The sequence below is a fragment of the Schistocerca cancellata genome, chromosome 3 (assembly GCF_023864275.1).
Source record: "Schistocerca cancellata isolate TAMUIC-IGC-003103 chromosome 3, iqSchCanc2.1, whole genome shotgun sequence".
Lineage (NCBI taxonomy): Eukaryota > Metazoa > Arthropoda > Insecta > Orthoptera > Acrididae > Schistocerca > Schistocerca cancellata.
This window is the reverse complement of record NC_064628.1, coordinates 279,459,107-279,476,035: the sequence shown is the minus strand read 5'-3', so window position 1 is coordinate 279,476,035 and position 16,929 is coordinate 279,459,107.

The following is a 16,929-nucleotide window of genomic DNA, read 5'->3' as shown; positions in this document are numbered from 1 at the left end:
AGCACGAACGCTGGTCCAACTGAGGCGCCAGGTGGAAATGGCATGGCAAGCCGTTCCACAGGACTACATCCAGCATCTCTACGATCGTCTCCATGGGAGAATAGCAGCCTGCATTGCTGCGAAAGGTGGATATACACTGTACTAGTGCCGACATTGTGCATGCTCTGTTGCCTGTGTCTATGTGCCTGTGGTTCTGTCAGTGTGATCATGTGATGTATCTGACCCCAGGAATGTGTCAATAAAGTTTCCCCTTCCTGGGACAATGAATTCACGGTGTTCTTATTTCAATTTCCAGGAGTGTAGTTACGTTCAGCTCCTTGGAGACCATTCGCAACCATTCACCGATGGAATTTTTATGGATGACAATGCGCCATGTCACCGAGTCGCAGTTGTTCGTGATTGGTTTGAAGAACATTCTGGACAATTCGAGCGAATGATTTGGCCATCCAAATCACCCGACATGAATCCCAGCGTACATTTATGGGAGATAAACGAGAAGTCAGTTCGTGCACAAAATCCTGCAGCGGCAACACCTTCGCAGTTATGGACGGCTCTAGAGGCAGCATGGTTCAGTATTTCTGCAGGGGACTTCCAGCGATTCGTTGAGTCCATGCCACACTGAGATGCTGCATTATGCCGGGCAAAAGGAGGTCCGACACGATATTAGCAGGTACTCTATGACTTTTGTCTTCTCAGTGTGCAAACAGATTAAAAATTTGCGACTGATACTGGCCCTCCTCCTACCTTCAGCATCTGTATGTAAAAGCAATGGGCGATGATATCTTCATTACTGTGCTCTGCATGCCAGACAAATATATCTCTAAAAAACTGTAAGTCAATGTATTAATTAAACGATAAAAATACATCTCATTTAAGGTATACACTAAGATAAATGAACCATTCTCTGCGTGATTACATTTCGATACATAACCTCACTGGCTCACCCAGGAAATAAACCTAATTATGCTTCAGATTAACGTAGATGTAAATGTAAATGAATCTGATGATGACAACATGCTGGTAAAACGTGTCGTATTAACAATTGTTAGTAGAATGTGACTGAAGCGCTAAAAAGTATTTCATAACAAGGCCAGTGACTCTAGAGTTTCCATTATATTAATTTACTTTTCTTTCATCCACACATTCATCACATTGTCCATAAAAACACCGTCTTACTTCGGTACTACGTCTCACATGAGCATGTCATGTTTGCTGCGTTTTATCAGCAGAATATTTCCAATATATCTTCATACACCATTTTTGTTATTTTAGGTAAATTTTTACTGTTGGTCACTGGAATTGTAACACCGAGAAGGATAGCATATAATGAAATTTTACTTATTGTGCATGCACAGAACTACTATATACAACATGACGAAATTGTACGTTTTTTGGGGGCTTCTATGATGAGAAATTTCCTACATAAAACTGACACTTCTCGCAGCAACTGTGGAGCTATCTTGTCTGGACACAGAATCGAAGAGAACTTGGCTGCCAAATACGAGTATGGCACTCCTCTCTGCTTCAGCACCATGCCAGACTTAACTAATCTTAGTGAATGACGAGTGTTGGAGTGCAATCTCGGCAACTAATGACCAGATGCTTTTAACAGGTTACGGATCTGTAGAAATTGCTGGCCATGACAACAATCGAAGACTCTCTGCATCGAAATAGGTCAGGACAGTACCGGCAACATGTGATATGGTGTTAAACTGTTGAAAGATAACGTCTCGGAGACCTCGAAGATAGAGCACAGCAGCTGGCCTTGACATATCATGTGCCGGTCATGCGAACTAGGGGAAGTCCGAATTTCAAATTATTATAACTTTATTACACTACTGGTCATTAAAATTTCTACAACACGAAGATGACATGCTACAGACGCAAAATTTAACCGACAGCAACAAGATGCTGTAGCATGCAAATGATGCCCATTTCAGAGCATTCACACAAGGTGGGCGCAGGTGGCGACACCTAAAACGTGCTGACATGAGGAAAGTTTCCAACCGATTTCACATACACAAACAGCAGTTGATCGGCGTTGCCTGGTGAAACGTTGTTGTGATGCCTCGTTTAAGGAGGAGAAATGCGTACCATCACGTTTCCGACTTGGATAAAGGTCGTATTGTAGCCCATCGCGATTGCGGTTTATCGTATCACGACATTTCTGCCCGCGTTGGTCAAGATACAATGACTGTTAGCAGAATATGGAATCGGTGGGTTCAGGAGGGTATTACGGAACGCCGTGCTGGATCCCAACGGCCTCGTATCACTAGCTGTCGAGATGACAGGCATCTTATCCTCATGGCTGTGACGGATCGTGCAGCCACGTCTCGATCCCTGAGTCAACAGATGGTGACGTTTGCAAGATAACAACCATCTGCACGAACAGTTCGACGACGTTTGCAGCAGCATGGACTATCAGCTCGGAGACCATGGCTGCGGTTACCCTTGACGCTGCATCACAGACAGGAGCGCCTGCGATGGTGTACTCAACGACGAGCCTGGGTGCACGAATGGCAAAACGTAATTTTTTCGGATGAATCCAGGTTCTGTTTACAGCATCATGATGGTCGTATCCGTGTTTGGCGACATCGCGGTGAACGCACATTGGAGGCGTGTATTCGTCATCGCCATACTGGCGTATCACCCGGCGTGATGGTATGGAGTGCCATAGGTTACACGTCTCGGTACCTCTTGTTCGCATTTATGGAGCTTTGAACAGTGGACGTTACATTTCAGATGTGTTACGACCCGTGGCTCTACCCTTCATTCGATCCCTGCGAAACCCTACATTTCAGCAGGATAACGGACGACCGCATGTTGCAGGGCCTGTACTGTACTTTCTGGATACAGAAAATGTTCGACTGCTGCCCTGGCCAGCATGTAACGTGTTCGTGGGGCACACAATACTCATTAAAGCCTGTACTATGGTAAGTGAGTGGGGTTCACCTCACGAGACAGGATTTTCGTATAGATATTGACCGCGTGTACCTGAATGGTGGCAAATCAGACTTACACCCACTCTGTAATAACAATGATCCGTCAAGTAAGTTCAAAATGCAATTACACGTCAGTATGTACCAAAAGCAACACTGAAGATGCTACCAATTTGACACTAATACGTTCGCCAGCCTAATTAGGCATTAACTGAGTTTCTTCCCTGTACAAGTTGGTATATATTCATGCAAAACAACACGTAGTAACACTGCATAATATAGTAAAATTTTAGAACCAGAAAATCTATTGAACTGATAGTTTCACGTTTTGTACTGATACTGAAAAACCATGAATACATAACACTACACTATAATGTATACCACAAAGCTTCGTACTGTCTACTGATCTGATTAAAATCGGGCATAGGTTACCCTAGAAATAGCACTTTCGAGCCACACACAAAATGTCAATTTTGATAAAGATAAAACACTGATAAATTTTGACTTACATATTGGCTTTAACTTTTGCTGGTCAAACCAATGTGGAACACTTCAGAATTCAATTGAATAAAAAGGGGGGGACCCTGAAACTGTTATGATCACTAATAAAAAAATTGATTACTGTAATTATCATGCGTTCAAGATTTCCAGTATATGAGTTACTACTCTTTTTATCATATTTGCTTCTCATTTAAATACCTTTATATCTGTCTCGAAATAATTAAACTTCATTATAATATTAATATTAAAGTTATCTTTCAACTTGGTTAGACCTTCGTTATTCATTTACTGGTTCATTAACAGAAAGTTCTTTAAGCACCATTCTAACATAGTTAGGTCTGCAAGTAATTATTATTAACACAAAATTTAATTTTTCATTTCGGGACACTCGAATTGCACAACATTTGGAAAGGACCCTGTCTAGGTTAGTTGTGAGGATAATTGAGTGAGGGGAAAGTTCTGGTAAAATTTAGGTTATTATTGAACAGTTCGCTCTATGGTCCATACGAATACAGTACTAAACGTTTCAACCTGCTTGTATCGATGCGGCAGTTGGCAGGCGGCGAGATGGCGAGGCACAGAGCACACATACAACCACAGCTACGGCTCTTGACGTATCGGCACTTTAATTCTTCTTAGCATCGCAATACTTTTCTATTTAATGCCTATGGAATGTGTCCATGCTGTGTGGCCGTTGGAACAGCATACCCAAGGCTCAGTGAAACTACATCTTCCAGGAGAGCCTCCTCGCTCCAGAAGGTGTTGCTCAGACCAGTGCCAAATTCCAACTACTACTGCTGAGCCCGTTGTGCCGTACAGTGCCATGCGCATTTTCCCGCGCTCGCCTGCCATCCACCTTTTACCGCTCCCTCACAGACCGGGTATTCACCCGAGGTTTTGCATTCTACATATCCTAACACATTGTCTACGTATGGACCAGACGCACAATTACAATTTTAAACATCTTACAACAGTCTCAACATTTGTTACATTTCAATTCTATTACAATATTGCTTGACATTTGATATAAGCATTAATATTCACATTGAAATTCGTTTACAGTTTTCTTAACACAGTGACATGAAACAAAAAATAAATGAAATCAGAACATCAATTACACTAGTTTATCGAAAAATCAGATGGAAAAAAAAACTTACTTAAATGTACAATAGTACAGCGTCGTTGTTGTTGTTACAAGCACATTCTCCAGATCTCTCACCAATTGAAAACGTCTGGTCAATGGTGGCCGAGCAACTGGCTCGTCACAATACGCCAGTCACTATTCGTGATGAACTGTTGTATCGCGTTGAAGCTGCATGGGCAGCTAGCTGTACCTGTACACGCCATCCAAGCTCTGTTTGACTCAGTGCCCAGGCGTATCAAGGCCGTTATTACAGAGAGGGGAGTTTGTTCTGTGTACTGATTTCTCAGGATCTATGCACCCAGATGAAAATGTAATCACATGTCAGTTCTAGTATTATATATTTCTCCAACGAATACCCGTTTATCGTCTGCATTTCTTCTTGGTGTGGCCATTTTAATGGCCAGTAGTGTATTACCTCAATAACTTCATGCAAGATTCATCACACTCACTAGACTCTGATGTTTTGTTAACATTACCAGTTATGTTCCTATCATTACTGTGGGGAAACTGAAACGCACATGAATCGAGAAAAGGCTCCATGTGACATCTGAGTACCTGCAGTGCATGTAATACGATGGTAGAGGGCTCAATGTGGAATTTATGAGGTGTCGGATGAAGAAACAATAAAAATTATTGTCACTGAAAGCTGTCAAGAAGGACAGTGTGGTCAATAGTAAATGAAGAAGTCTGTCAATGTCAGGAACCTGCAACACAGCAACTTGAAAAAATTAATCATTTTCTTACATTACTTTAGACACAGAATTCGGCTTTCGTGGATTACTTGGGATGTAATGTTTAGCTGGAAAGAAGAGCAGCTTGTTTTAAAACATTAACCAGATTGTAAACAGACGAACTGCAGGAATCAAAGGCTTGTTACAAGCAATTTAATGGGTAGCGGTGGATGGCCATAACACTGAGTGGTGGAATAGAGTTGGTAGCGTCAGGAACCGGTGCGATCATAGCCCAGGGCTGGGTAGCAGTGGAGCAGAGGGTGGTTTTCTGGTTGCAGTTCACATTTTGTCAAGAAAACATCACTGACTAGACATACATTTCATTAGCGAGCACACCACAACAATCGTAATGACGCTCTGTGGTGGTCTTCTAGTGCCTCTGCTGAAGACAGTGGGTATGCGGACGTCGATGTAAGCAGGGCCTTGTGGCCAGCGGCAGCCCACACTGTCGCCAGTGGCTGAAGAAACTCTGACGTGAGCTGGGTATGGTTGCGTGTGCGCTGCCTGGACGCAGCTTTGCAGCTCAAGGTAGGTCATGCCGGAAGGCGTGGAAGCCCACCATTGGACCCCATAGAGGAAGACTGCTCTCGTCAGTAGTGCTTGCGCTGACAGACAGAGGTGGGCGGCGACAGTGCGCTCACAGACGGGTGTGGCGGTGGGCGGATGCCCGCCCTTCTCTGTAACATTAGCCATCCACAGTACGAGATCGGTAGTGACTAGAAGTTGGCTCGGAGGTGGCCCTCTGGCTGGAACACAAGTCCACAACATCGGACTCAGAGCCGGCAGTATGCCTGCAGTTAGTGGGATGTCACGGTGGCAGCTTGTAGTTCCATGTCGACTAGCAGACTGGAGTAGTGGGTCTCGCTTCGAAGCGAGCTTCGTACGTATTTGTTCTGCCAACGGATCTGTTTCCATCTCATAGCCTCAACAGATCTTACGGATCGAGCACAATGCTTTAGGGTACCATGATACAGTGGCGATGCCTTTCTGCTGTGTTGTTACCAATACAACGCTGGTCCCTCAGCTGGCCCGCTGGTCAGACGTCGTGGTGACAGTTTCTGATCCATTAGCGGATAGTCCCTGACATGACTGTCTTTGGTCGGCTCTGGAGTGACACGTTTCCATGACCTCTTGCGTTGGGTGTTATTGTATTTAGCTGTGCCCAAAAACAGTGGTGCCGCTACACGACAATCGTCTGTCGCCACAGTGGCTAAGTGTAGGTACGGTCACTGTTATGAGTAATGTTTTGTACTGCTGCAACTCAGTTTATTTTGTTTTAATTTACTAAACTGTATCGTGTTTCGACCATCATCTTGAGTTATTTTGAACGGACTAATTTTTGTCACTCTACAGGATAAAAATAGCCTACAGAGAATGCAGAAAAATCGTCTTACCCGAGCAAATATGTGGACTCAGATATTATATAACGTCCAGTCATTCATCTATGCAGATGGCACAGCTGCCACTCCTCAGGAAGCGAGATTTCAAGCAGTAGAATTCAAGCTTACATCTGCTCTCTAAGAATTTGCCATCTACTATGATGACAACCATTTGAAACCCAGTCCAGACGACACTTTAAGTGTGTGCATTCAAGTTTGGTAATAAGGAGGCAGGAAGAAAGCTGAACATCACCTGGAAGGGACTCAATTTAAATCACTATGTTCACTCCATGTACCTAGAATTGATACTATATCAAACCTTAACTTACAAACAACACTGTATAGACACTACACACAGGTATGCACCAGCAACAATCTCGTCCTGTAATTGACAAACAGCACTTTGGAAGCATAGCTCTTGCTCCATGTTTCTCTGCTGCATATTACACCGCTCCATTCTGGAGAAACTCTGCACATGCTAATCCAGTAATGTGGCTCTTCATCAGACAGGCTGCATAGTCACAGGGTGCCTAAGAGCAACTACAGGGATTAAGATGTTTTCACTTGTGGTCACAGCACCTCCAGATATAAGAAGAAGAAGAAGAAGAAGAAGAAGGAGATATTTGGCAGTAGTGATTGAAAAGAAGAAGCAAGAAACAGATCCAAGGCATCCACTGTTTGGAGCTCATGCTTATCCAACACTACTGGAATCCTTACAACAGCATCAATTCCAAATTCAGAAGTCTGTCGAATGTAGCTCTGGAGAAAAAGGCCCACTGGAAGATTACGGACAGTAAAACAGATGCTACTGTACAATCAGGCTGCCATCTCCAAAGACCCTCAGCAGATTGAGAACAAGGATGAAAGGGTACAAAATTAATTTGAAGGAGCTGGCTATCAGTGATGATGAACTAAGTGAATGTGGAGCAAGGCAGGACTCTGAACATTTGCTGGTTTGCAGGTATCTAAGGGAACCCTATGACATGTAAGTGTTGTTTGTAGCTACTGACGGAGCCGAAAACTAGGCTCACAAAGCTTGAAAGTCTCTCCATCATTAATATAACAATGTAGTTCTAGAATTATATTATGTTTCAGTGTTTTATTTGTACTGAGATGCACAAATAACTACAGAGTTGTGTTACATTTACATTAATAAGAAGTAACTGTAATGTGATTTTCAAACTATGTGTAATTTAATCTTCATGCAGTCGCTTCTTGTGGGGCGGATCGGATAGAGGTGAGGGTAGGACGGAAGAGAACGAGACAGACAGTACTTAACACAACTGGATGTCAACTCATCGCCCTTTGCCAGCCCTATTTTCTCAGATTAAGATTGCATTACACACTATTTGTAAATTAGCACATATTCAGTCTTAGGACATTTCAGTAACTCTTTTCATATGTACGAAGAAGAGAAGCCTGGTGATGATCAAAACACGACCTAACGGTGCATAAAAATTTCTCGGTTTACTTGCCACGTCAAATTTGGATAAAATCCCAAGCTTTCGTTGACTACCTCCGTCATCTTCGTCAGGGGTAAAACTGACTGTCGTGGACCGGTTAGGCTTCTGCTTTTATAAGCAGTGGACGGCTTCTCATTGGCTGGATGACGTCACGGTGAAACCGATGCGTACTGAGGTGGCGACCTCTATATCCATAGATTTTGTTTGCGCGCTTTATCCAGCATTGCTTGCAGCGCCATGCATCGCAACAGGCGGAGAACTGCGAGGAATGTAAGAAGTCTCCTTTTTTTTTTTTTCCTTTATTGAATTTCAATTCCCCCCGAAGGGGGCGGGCTGGCAGCAGCTTAGGACGCCGCTCTGCAGCCTACAGATTTTCTGACAAAGAACAGGAGAATAAATAATAATAAAAAACAGGCGATAAAATCGGGGACTTAGTGAGTAACAAGGTGAAAAGAAAACGGGGAAATTAAAACAAGCAACAGAGGGATGATGAAGCGAATAAAAATACATACGGAGCAGACAGGGAAAACAATAGACAATTAAAAAAAACATGGCGACAGTCTGGATTCTGTTCGCAAAGTATATAAAATTCACACCCAGCGACAGCATGGTTTCTGTTCGCAACACAACACTGAATAGTCACTAGAACACAGCACGAAAAAGTCGGCAAAGGTGACACCACAGTCGAGAGCAGGTGGGGGGAAACTGGACAGGAGATGGGAAAACAAAAAAGGGGGGAAAGGAGAGTAAAAGCGAAGGGGGGGGGGACCGGGAAAGGAGCTGATGGAGGATGAGGACCCACAAGAGGGGTGGGGGCAGACGCGACAGGGAGGGAGGGTAGGCAGAGGAGGGGAATACAAAAGGACTGGGGGGGAGAAGGGAGGTAGGGAGAGGTGTAGTGGAGAGGAAACAGGACGGAAGGGGGGGAAGAGGGAGCCCAGGGAAATGACAGAGGAAAGTAGGGGGAGGGAGGATCAGAGTTGATAGGAAGGATAAATGGAGGGAGAGAGGGCATCATCCGGGAGGGGGAGTTGACGGAAGCCACCTTGGGAAAGGAGATGGAGGGTGTAGAGATGGAGGGTAGGGGGGACACAACGGTGAAGACGTGGCAGGGGGCGAGGATGGGAGAGGAGAGGAGCAACCAGGGGGTGAGGGGGTTCAAGACGGCGGGAGGTGTAGAGGATGCGGATATGTTCGAGGAAGAGGAGCAGATGGGGGAAAGGAATGAGATCATAGAGGATCCGCGTGGGGGACGGGAGGCGGATACGGAAGGCGAGGCGGAGTGCATGACGCTCAAGGATCTGGAGGGACTGATAGAATTTGGGGGGGGGGCAGATATCCAGGCAGGACTGGCATAACAGAGGATGGGACGGATTAAGGATTTGTAGGTGTGGAGGATGGTAGAGGGGTGCAACCCCCATGTCCGGCCAGAGAGGAGTTTGAGGAGGCGGAGGCGGTTGTGGGCTTTGGGTTGGATGGATCGGAGATGAGGGATCCAGGTGAGGTGACGGTCAATGGTGAGGCCAAGGTAGGTGAGGGTGGGGGTGAGATGGACAGGACGTGCGCAGACAGTAAGGGAGAAATCCAGGAGCCGGAATGAGCGAGTGGTACGACCTATGATGATTGCCTGGGTCTTGGAAGGATTGAGTTTCAGGAGCCATTGGTTACACCATGCAGCAAAAAGGTCAAGGTGATTCTGGAGAAGGCGTTGGGACCGTTGGAGGGTAGGAGCGAGGGCGAGGAATGCGGTGTCATCAGCATATTGCAAGAGGTGCACTGGAGGGGGGGGTTGGGGCATATCTGCCGTGTACAGGAGGTAGAGGAGAGGGGAGAGGACAGAGCCCTGGGGCACACCGGCAGAGGGGTAGAAGGTGTGGGAATTGGCATGATGGATGGTAACATAGGAGGGGCGGCGGGAGAGGAAGGAGGCCACCAGACGGATGTAGTTGATAGGAAGGGCGTAGGTTTGGAGTTTAAACAGGAGACCGGGATGCCAGACACGGTCATAGGCCTTTTCAAGGTCAAGTGAGACAAAAATGGCGGAGCGACGGGAGTTAAGCTGGAGGGAGAGGAGATGAGTGAGGCGGAGGAGTTGGTCATCAGCAGAGAAGGAAGGTCGAAAGCCACATTGGGTGTTTGGGAGGAGGTGGTTTTGGTGGAGGTGGAGATGGATGCGCCGGGAAAGGATGGATTCCAAGAGCTTGCTGAACACCGACGTGAGACAGATAGGACGATAGGAAGAGGCATCAGATGGAGGCTTATTGGGTTTGGAGAACATCAGGATACGGGAGGTTTTCCACAGGTCGGGATAGAAGCCAGTGGCAAGGATGACATTGTAGAGGGCGGCAAGGAGGGAAAGGAAGGAGGGAGGGCAGTGTTTGAGGTGGCGGTAGGTAACGCAGTCGTGGCCGGGAGCAGTATTGCGTTTAGTGTGGAGTGTGAGGCTGATGTCCTGTGTAGTGATGGGAGTGTTAAGTGCAGATGGTGGGGTGTGGCCCAAGTACTGGAAGCTAGGAGCAAGGGGAGGAACAGAGGTATTCGTACGGTCCATGACATCAGGGAAGAGGGAATAATCAAAGTGGGGATCATCTGGGATGGAAAAAAACATCAGAGAGGTGGGAGGCAAAGTGGTTGGCCTTACTGAGGTTGTCGGGAAAGGGACGGTCATTAAGGAGGAGAGGGTACTGGGGGGCGGGGCGGTTCCCAGTAAGGCGGTGGAAAGCAGACCAATACTTGGAAGAGTTGATGGGGAGCGTGGTGTTGAGTTGTGTACATGTCTGGCGCCAGGCTCGGCGTTTCTTCGCAACAAGCAGGTTGCGGATGTGTCGCTGTAATTGCCGGTGGCGGGTAAGTGTATCCCGGTCACGAGTGCGGAGAAAAGAGCGGTAGAGGCGGCGGGACTCGCGAAGGAGAAGGACGGCCTGTGGAGGCAGGGCGGGGCGGTGAGGGTGGATGGCTTTGGTGGGGATATGGGTGGCGACGGCGTCAGACAAGGTCTGGTGCAGGAAGGCAGCAGTGCGAGAGATGTCATCAGGAGACTGGAGGGTAAGGTCGTGGCTGTCAACCTGGGTGTGAATGGAATCCCGGTAGGCATCCCAGTTGGCACGGGAGTAATCATGGACAAGTTTAGGAGGGATGTCAGGGCGAGGAGCGTGGCGGGGATGGCGACCGTTAGAGATAGTGAGGAGGACAGGAGCATGGTCACTGCCAATGAGGTCAAGGACATCTGTGGTGATGCGCCCAAGGAGGTTGGTAGAGGCAAGGACTACATCAGGAGTGGTGTTGGATTCGGGCCGGGTGTGCTGAGGCAGGGGAACCAGGTCTCCCTGGAGAGTGGTGAGAAACTGATTCCACCGCCGGAGGTCGGCAGGATCACGGCTGTGGATATTGAGGTCGGCGGCAATCACGTAGGTGGAGAAGGTGCGGTCAATGTGGGCCAGGAAATCGTACGGGGTGGGAGTGCGAGGGCGGACATAAATGGTGGCACAGGTGATGGTAAGGGCGGGGAAGAAGAGGCTGAGGGTGAGATGCTCGGCAGGATTGTTAAGGAGAGGCTGGGGCCGGACAGGGAGGTGCTTGAGGTGGCCTATAGCAACTCCGCCACGTGCCAGAGGGTACGGCTTATCTGTGCGATGTAGGGTGTAAGGGGCAGTGGAGACGGAGATACGGGGCTGAAGGAAGGTTTCATTGAGGATGAAGGCATCCACGCGGTGCTGACGTAGGGTGTGGAGGAAGAGGAGTTTGTGGGTGGGCAGGGAGCGAATGTTGTGGTACAGGATACAGTACGGTTGTTGTACCATGGGAGTGAGGAGTTAGACGAGGGTGGTGAGGGGGGTGAAGGTGAAGTGGGCCTGGTTGTGGGAGTAAGTGGCATAGGTGGTAAGATGGAAGATGGAACGGGCTGCGAGGGCGATTTGGGAAAGAGTGTGGGAGCGCTGGAAGGGGTGGATGTTTTGGAGCACAATGGTGGTGAAACGGATGATGTCCTCAGCAGTAGGGGGAGGGCGGAGCGAGTTGTTGGGGTGAATGGGGTCATCAACAGGACGGACAGGGACGGTGAGCTCAGGGGTTACTGGTGGAGGTTTCGCTTTACACTTCGAGGAGTAGGTAGGATGGGGTTCATTACAAGTGTTGCAGGAGGGGGGAGAGGTGAGGTTGGGGCAATGCTTGAGGAAGTGGGAAGCTTTGCAGTGGGGACAAGTAGGGGGGTTCTTGCAGGCAGAGGTAACGTGGTCGTTGTAGGTGAGACAGCGTTGGCAGCAGTAGGATTGGACTGGGGAATGGGAGGGGTCCACCTTATGGCGCTGATTGTAGATGAGGGCTCCCTCGGTGAGGAGGCGGTCAATGGAGGAGGAGGATTCAGTGAAGATCCGCATGAGAAAAGTCGGCCCGGCATCATTGAAGATGCGACGGGCCGAGCGGATTTCGATGTCGGGCCGGGAGTTGAGTTCCGCCAACACCTCAGCCTCCGTGATCACGGGGCTAAGCTTCGTGATCACAGCGGTGAAGGTCGGCGGACGTCGGGGAGGTTGAGGCTGACAGGGAGAGGACGGGGTGTGGTAGGGGGTGAGGGTTGCACGTTGGCCAAATTGGATACGAGGGATGCGGGAGAGGAGGTCGGTGTGGAAGGAAGCATTGGGGGATTTTATGAGGACCGAGTCCTTGCGAGGAATCAGTTGGGAGATGGGAGCATTGGGGCAGTATTTCCGGATGGCGAGAGTGAGGGAGCGGGCATCAAGGAATTGAGGGTCAGGATTGGAGAGGACAAAGGTGTGGGTGGCAGGCGTGGCGGGGGCGGGGGTCGGGGCCGCGTCCATGGGAGTGGGTGGGTCACGGGGATTGGGAGTTTTTTTGGAGGAGACTGCGGGGGAAGGGTCAGCATTCGGGCGCTTGGAAGGTTTCGTGGACACCACTGGGTGGGGAGGGGGCAGGGGGACGGGTTGCAGGGGGAGATGGCGGGGGGCAGGACCACCCTGAGCAGCGGAAGACGCAGACGGTGGGGGCGTGGGTGTCACTGAGACTGTGGAACGTCGAGCAGAGATCCGTGCTGGCTTGGAGCCTGTCGGAGGCGGTGCGGGGAGTGGCGGAAAGTCTGTAGCGGTCGATGGGGCGACAGTGATAGGGGAAGAGGAGTCGGGGGTGGTTACAGCCGAAAGTGGCGCAGGGGTGGGGTGGACAGGGAGAGAAGGAAGGACGGGAAGTGGGGTGGAGGATGAGCTCCAGGTGATGGTGGTTGGAGCAGCGGAGGGAGAGGTGAAAATGATAGTGGTAGTGGGTTGGGACATGGTGGCGGCGCGCGAGAAGGGCGGCGGCGGCGGCGACCAGACGGCGGCGGCGGTGACCAGACGGCGGCGGCGGCAGGCGGCGAGCACCGGCAGGCGGCGAGCACCGGCAGGCGGCGACGTCGGCGGCGGCGGCGGCGGCGGCGAGCACCGGCAGGCGGCGAGCACCGGCAGGCGGCAGGCTGTGGCGGCGAGCACCGGCAGGCGGCAGGCGGCAGGCGGCGCCGGCGGCGGCGGCGAGCACCGGCAGGCGGCAACCAAACGGCGGCGGCGGCGGCGGCGAGGACCGGCAGGTGGCGACCAAACGGCGGCGGCGGCGAGGACCGGCAGGCGGCAACCAAACGGCGGCGGCGGCGGCGGCGGCGGCGGCGGCGGCGGCGGCGAGCACCGGCAGGTGGCGACGGCGAGTAGTATTGACGACGAGATGCGGGAAGGCAATGGTGGGGATCTTCCACGTCGAGGGTGCACCCTGAGAGTAGCCCAGGCAGTGAAACTCTTCGACGGAGAAATGAGGGAATCCAACCCTCGAATGAGAAGTCTCCCTCTGCGCTCTTTCTATATCAATTGCGCGCTTCCATGCATTGCTGAGTGCATAACCGGAATCTCTGTTGAAATTATTTTCACAGAGTCTAATTTCAACTGCTTCCCTGATGACAGAGTCCCAATAGTTTGAAGCGAGAGCAAGTAGTCTTGTTTCATTAAATAAAATCTTATGTTTATTTAACAAACTGTGCTCAGCCACCGCTGATTTTTGTAGATACCTGTATTTCAGGTGACGCTGCTGCACTGCAGCAGAGGTGGAGAAGGAAGGAAAGTTACCCTTCTTAGATGTACTGGTGGAGCGAAAATCAGATGGACGTCTCGGACATTCTGTGCACAGAAAACCGACGCATACAGATTTATATCTAAACGCGCGTAGTTTTAACCACCCAGCTCAGAAGAGAGCTATGCTGAACACCTTGGTACACAGAGCAAGGACTATTTCGGACAAGGATCATCTCGGCTCCGAGATTAACCATCTGACGATGGTATTCATAAAAAATGGTTATTCTGATCGTGATATCAGATCTACTCTGACGAAGAAACCAAGAAAGGACGCTGTTCGAACAGATCAAGCGGACCAACACATCGCGCGGCTACCATTCTGCGGTGCAACGACCAGCAAGATCGGCAGAGTCCTGAGCCGGCAAGGAATCAGACCAGTCTTCCGGCCACCCAGGAAGATTAACAAAATGCTGCGACCCGTGAAAGATAATCTTGGCCTGAGAGTACCGGGAATTTACAGCATTCCTTGCGAGTGTGGCAAAAGTTATGTGGGCCAGTCTATAAGAACTGTCGCCGATCGCAGTGTGGAACATCAGCGTCACCTGAAATACAGGTATCTAGAAATATCAGCGGTGGCTGAGCACAGTTTGTTAAATAAACATAAGATTTTATTCGATGAAACAAGACTACTTGCTCACGCTTCAAACTATTGGGACTCTGTCATCAGGGAAGCAGTTGAAATTAGACTCTGTGAAAATAATTTCAACAGAGATTCCGGTTATGCACTCAGCAATGCATGGAAGCGCGCAGTTGATATAGAAAGAGCGCAGAGGGAGACTTCTTACATTCCTCGCAGTTCTCCGCCTGTTGCGATGGATGGCGCTGCAAGCAATGCTGGATAAAGCGCGCAAACAAAATCTATGGATATAGAGGTCGCCACCTCAGTACGCATCGGTTTCACCGTGACGTCATCCAGCCAATGAGAAGCCGTCCACTGCTTATAAAAGCGGAAGCCTCACCGGTCCACGACTGTCAGTTTTACCCCTGACGAAGATGACGGAGGTAGTCATCGAAAGCTTGGGATTTTATCCAAATTTGACGCGGCAAGTAAACCGAGAACTTTTTATGAAAGGACTCCGTCGCGAAAGACTTCGTAGTCATGATCTAACGGTGCCGCTAGGTATCTAATTGATAGCCAATAAATAATGAGAGAGGCAGTAGCGCCAAATAAAACATTTAGAGCTATCAACTGTTACTCCCGCCACGCAGCCGTCACCGCTGGACAATCTCGTTCTGGCTTATTTCGAGAATTACGGTCACCATATGATTAACAGTGGACGTTCGACTATTGCTAGGGAGAGGAAGTTTACCACATCCCTGACCTGTTGAAAGCACCTGGTCACCGATTTCCGAGACTGGCACCCCTCCTCTCGTCATCCACTAAGATTAATGAACTCTGTCTATGAAACAGCAAGGAATGACACAGCAGTATTTGTCATCCAAGCTCAGTTCGACTCTATGACCAGTCTGTGAGAAGTGGCAGCTCTTTGTCGGAAACTTCACATCATGGATGCATCCAAATCACCTACAAATTTACTCTTACATTTTTCTTATTGTTACTACACAACATGTAAAATTTCGTTAAACGCTACCCATTCTGGTTTGCGCTTATTGGTGGTCAGCACTGCATACTTATGAAACTCGGAAGAGAAATGACGAATGAAGAACTGACTGACGCGCACGGAGTGCTGCCTGGAAAAGTACTGATGGTAAAATACAGATCGCATGACACGTGTCAACCGAGTCGTAATACCTTGTTTGATGTTAGGGCTCAAGTCCGCACCCGACCTCGCGTCGGTGTATTTGTTGCTGACGAGCGCATGGCGCGCACTGTGACCTTTGTCTGTGCCGCTCCCTCATGTTTCCGGATTCGCAGTCTGCTTTCGACAACATACTGACAATCGGCACTCGGGTGCGCTGTCCGTCAGACGGGTTTTTGCGGCACGCCTTATCCTTTGCGTTCCTCGGTCCTCTCAACCGTGCACGGCGAGGCGTGCCTGCCGTTCTAGCTGGCCACCTACCAACACACACGTTGGCGGAAGAGGAGGGAAGGGGATTCCCCCCGTGTGGCGAGGGGCCCAGTGATCCGCGCTGCGGCCGATCTGTCCGCAGTGTTTCCTGCGGCGTGCCGCGTGTACACACGGCCACAAGAAGAGACCGGGCCAGATATTGGAGCTTCATATCCGGCCGCGCCGCTGCAGCCGGGGATCCGAGGGATATCGGCCGGCTCTTTTTGTTCCTGCCGCGGAGGGCGTCGCCGCGCTCTGCTGATGAAATATAGATGTCCGGGGATTGGTCTTCATTCGCCGCGCCCTCCTGTACTGTCCTCAGCGCAGAACGACCGAAATTGAGGGCGCACTTTATCGTGCTACGCCAACAAAAACGAAAAACGGAAGCAAATAATCTCTTGCCGAAAGCATTGCATGTAGAGTCTGGACTGTCTCGAAGGACTGCTATTAAAGAAACCGAAAACAAACAATGTACATAACGATTTATACATGGGATGTTAGATTTCCTAGGAATATATTGTAGTGCAGTTAAAATCTGTAATTCACTGCGGAAGCAGCAACGGGGAGAGACGGGATGCTCCCCTATGAATAAATTTTACAGAAGAGAAATTGCAGAAAATGAAGTACAATGATTCACGAATCAGTATTCTGCATCT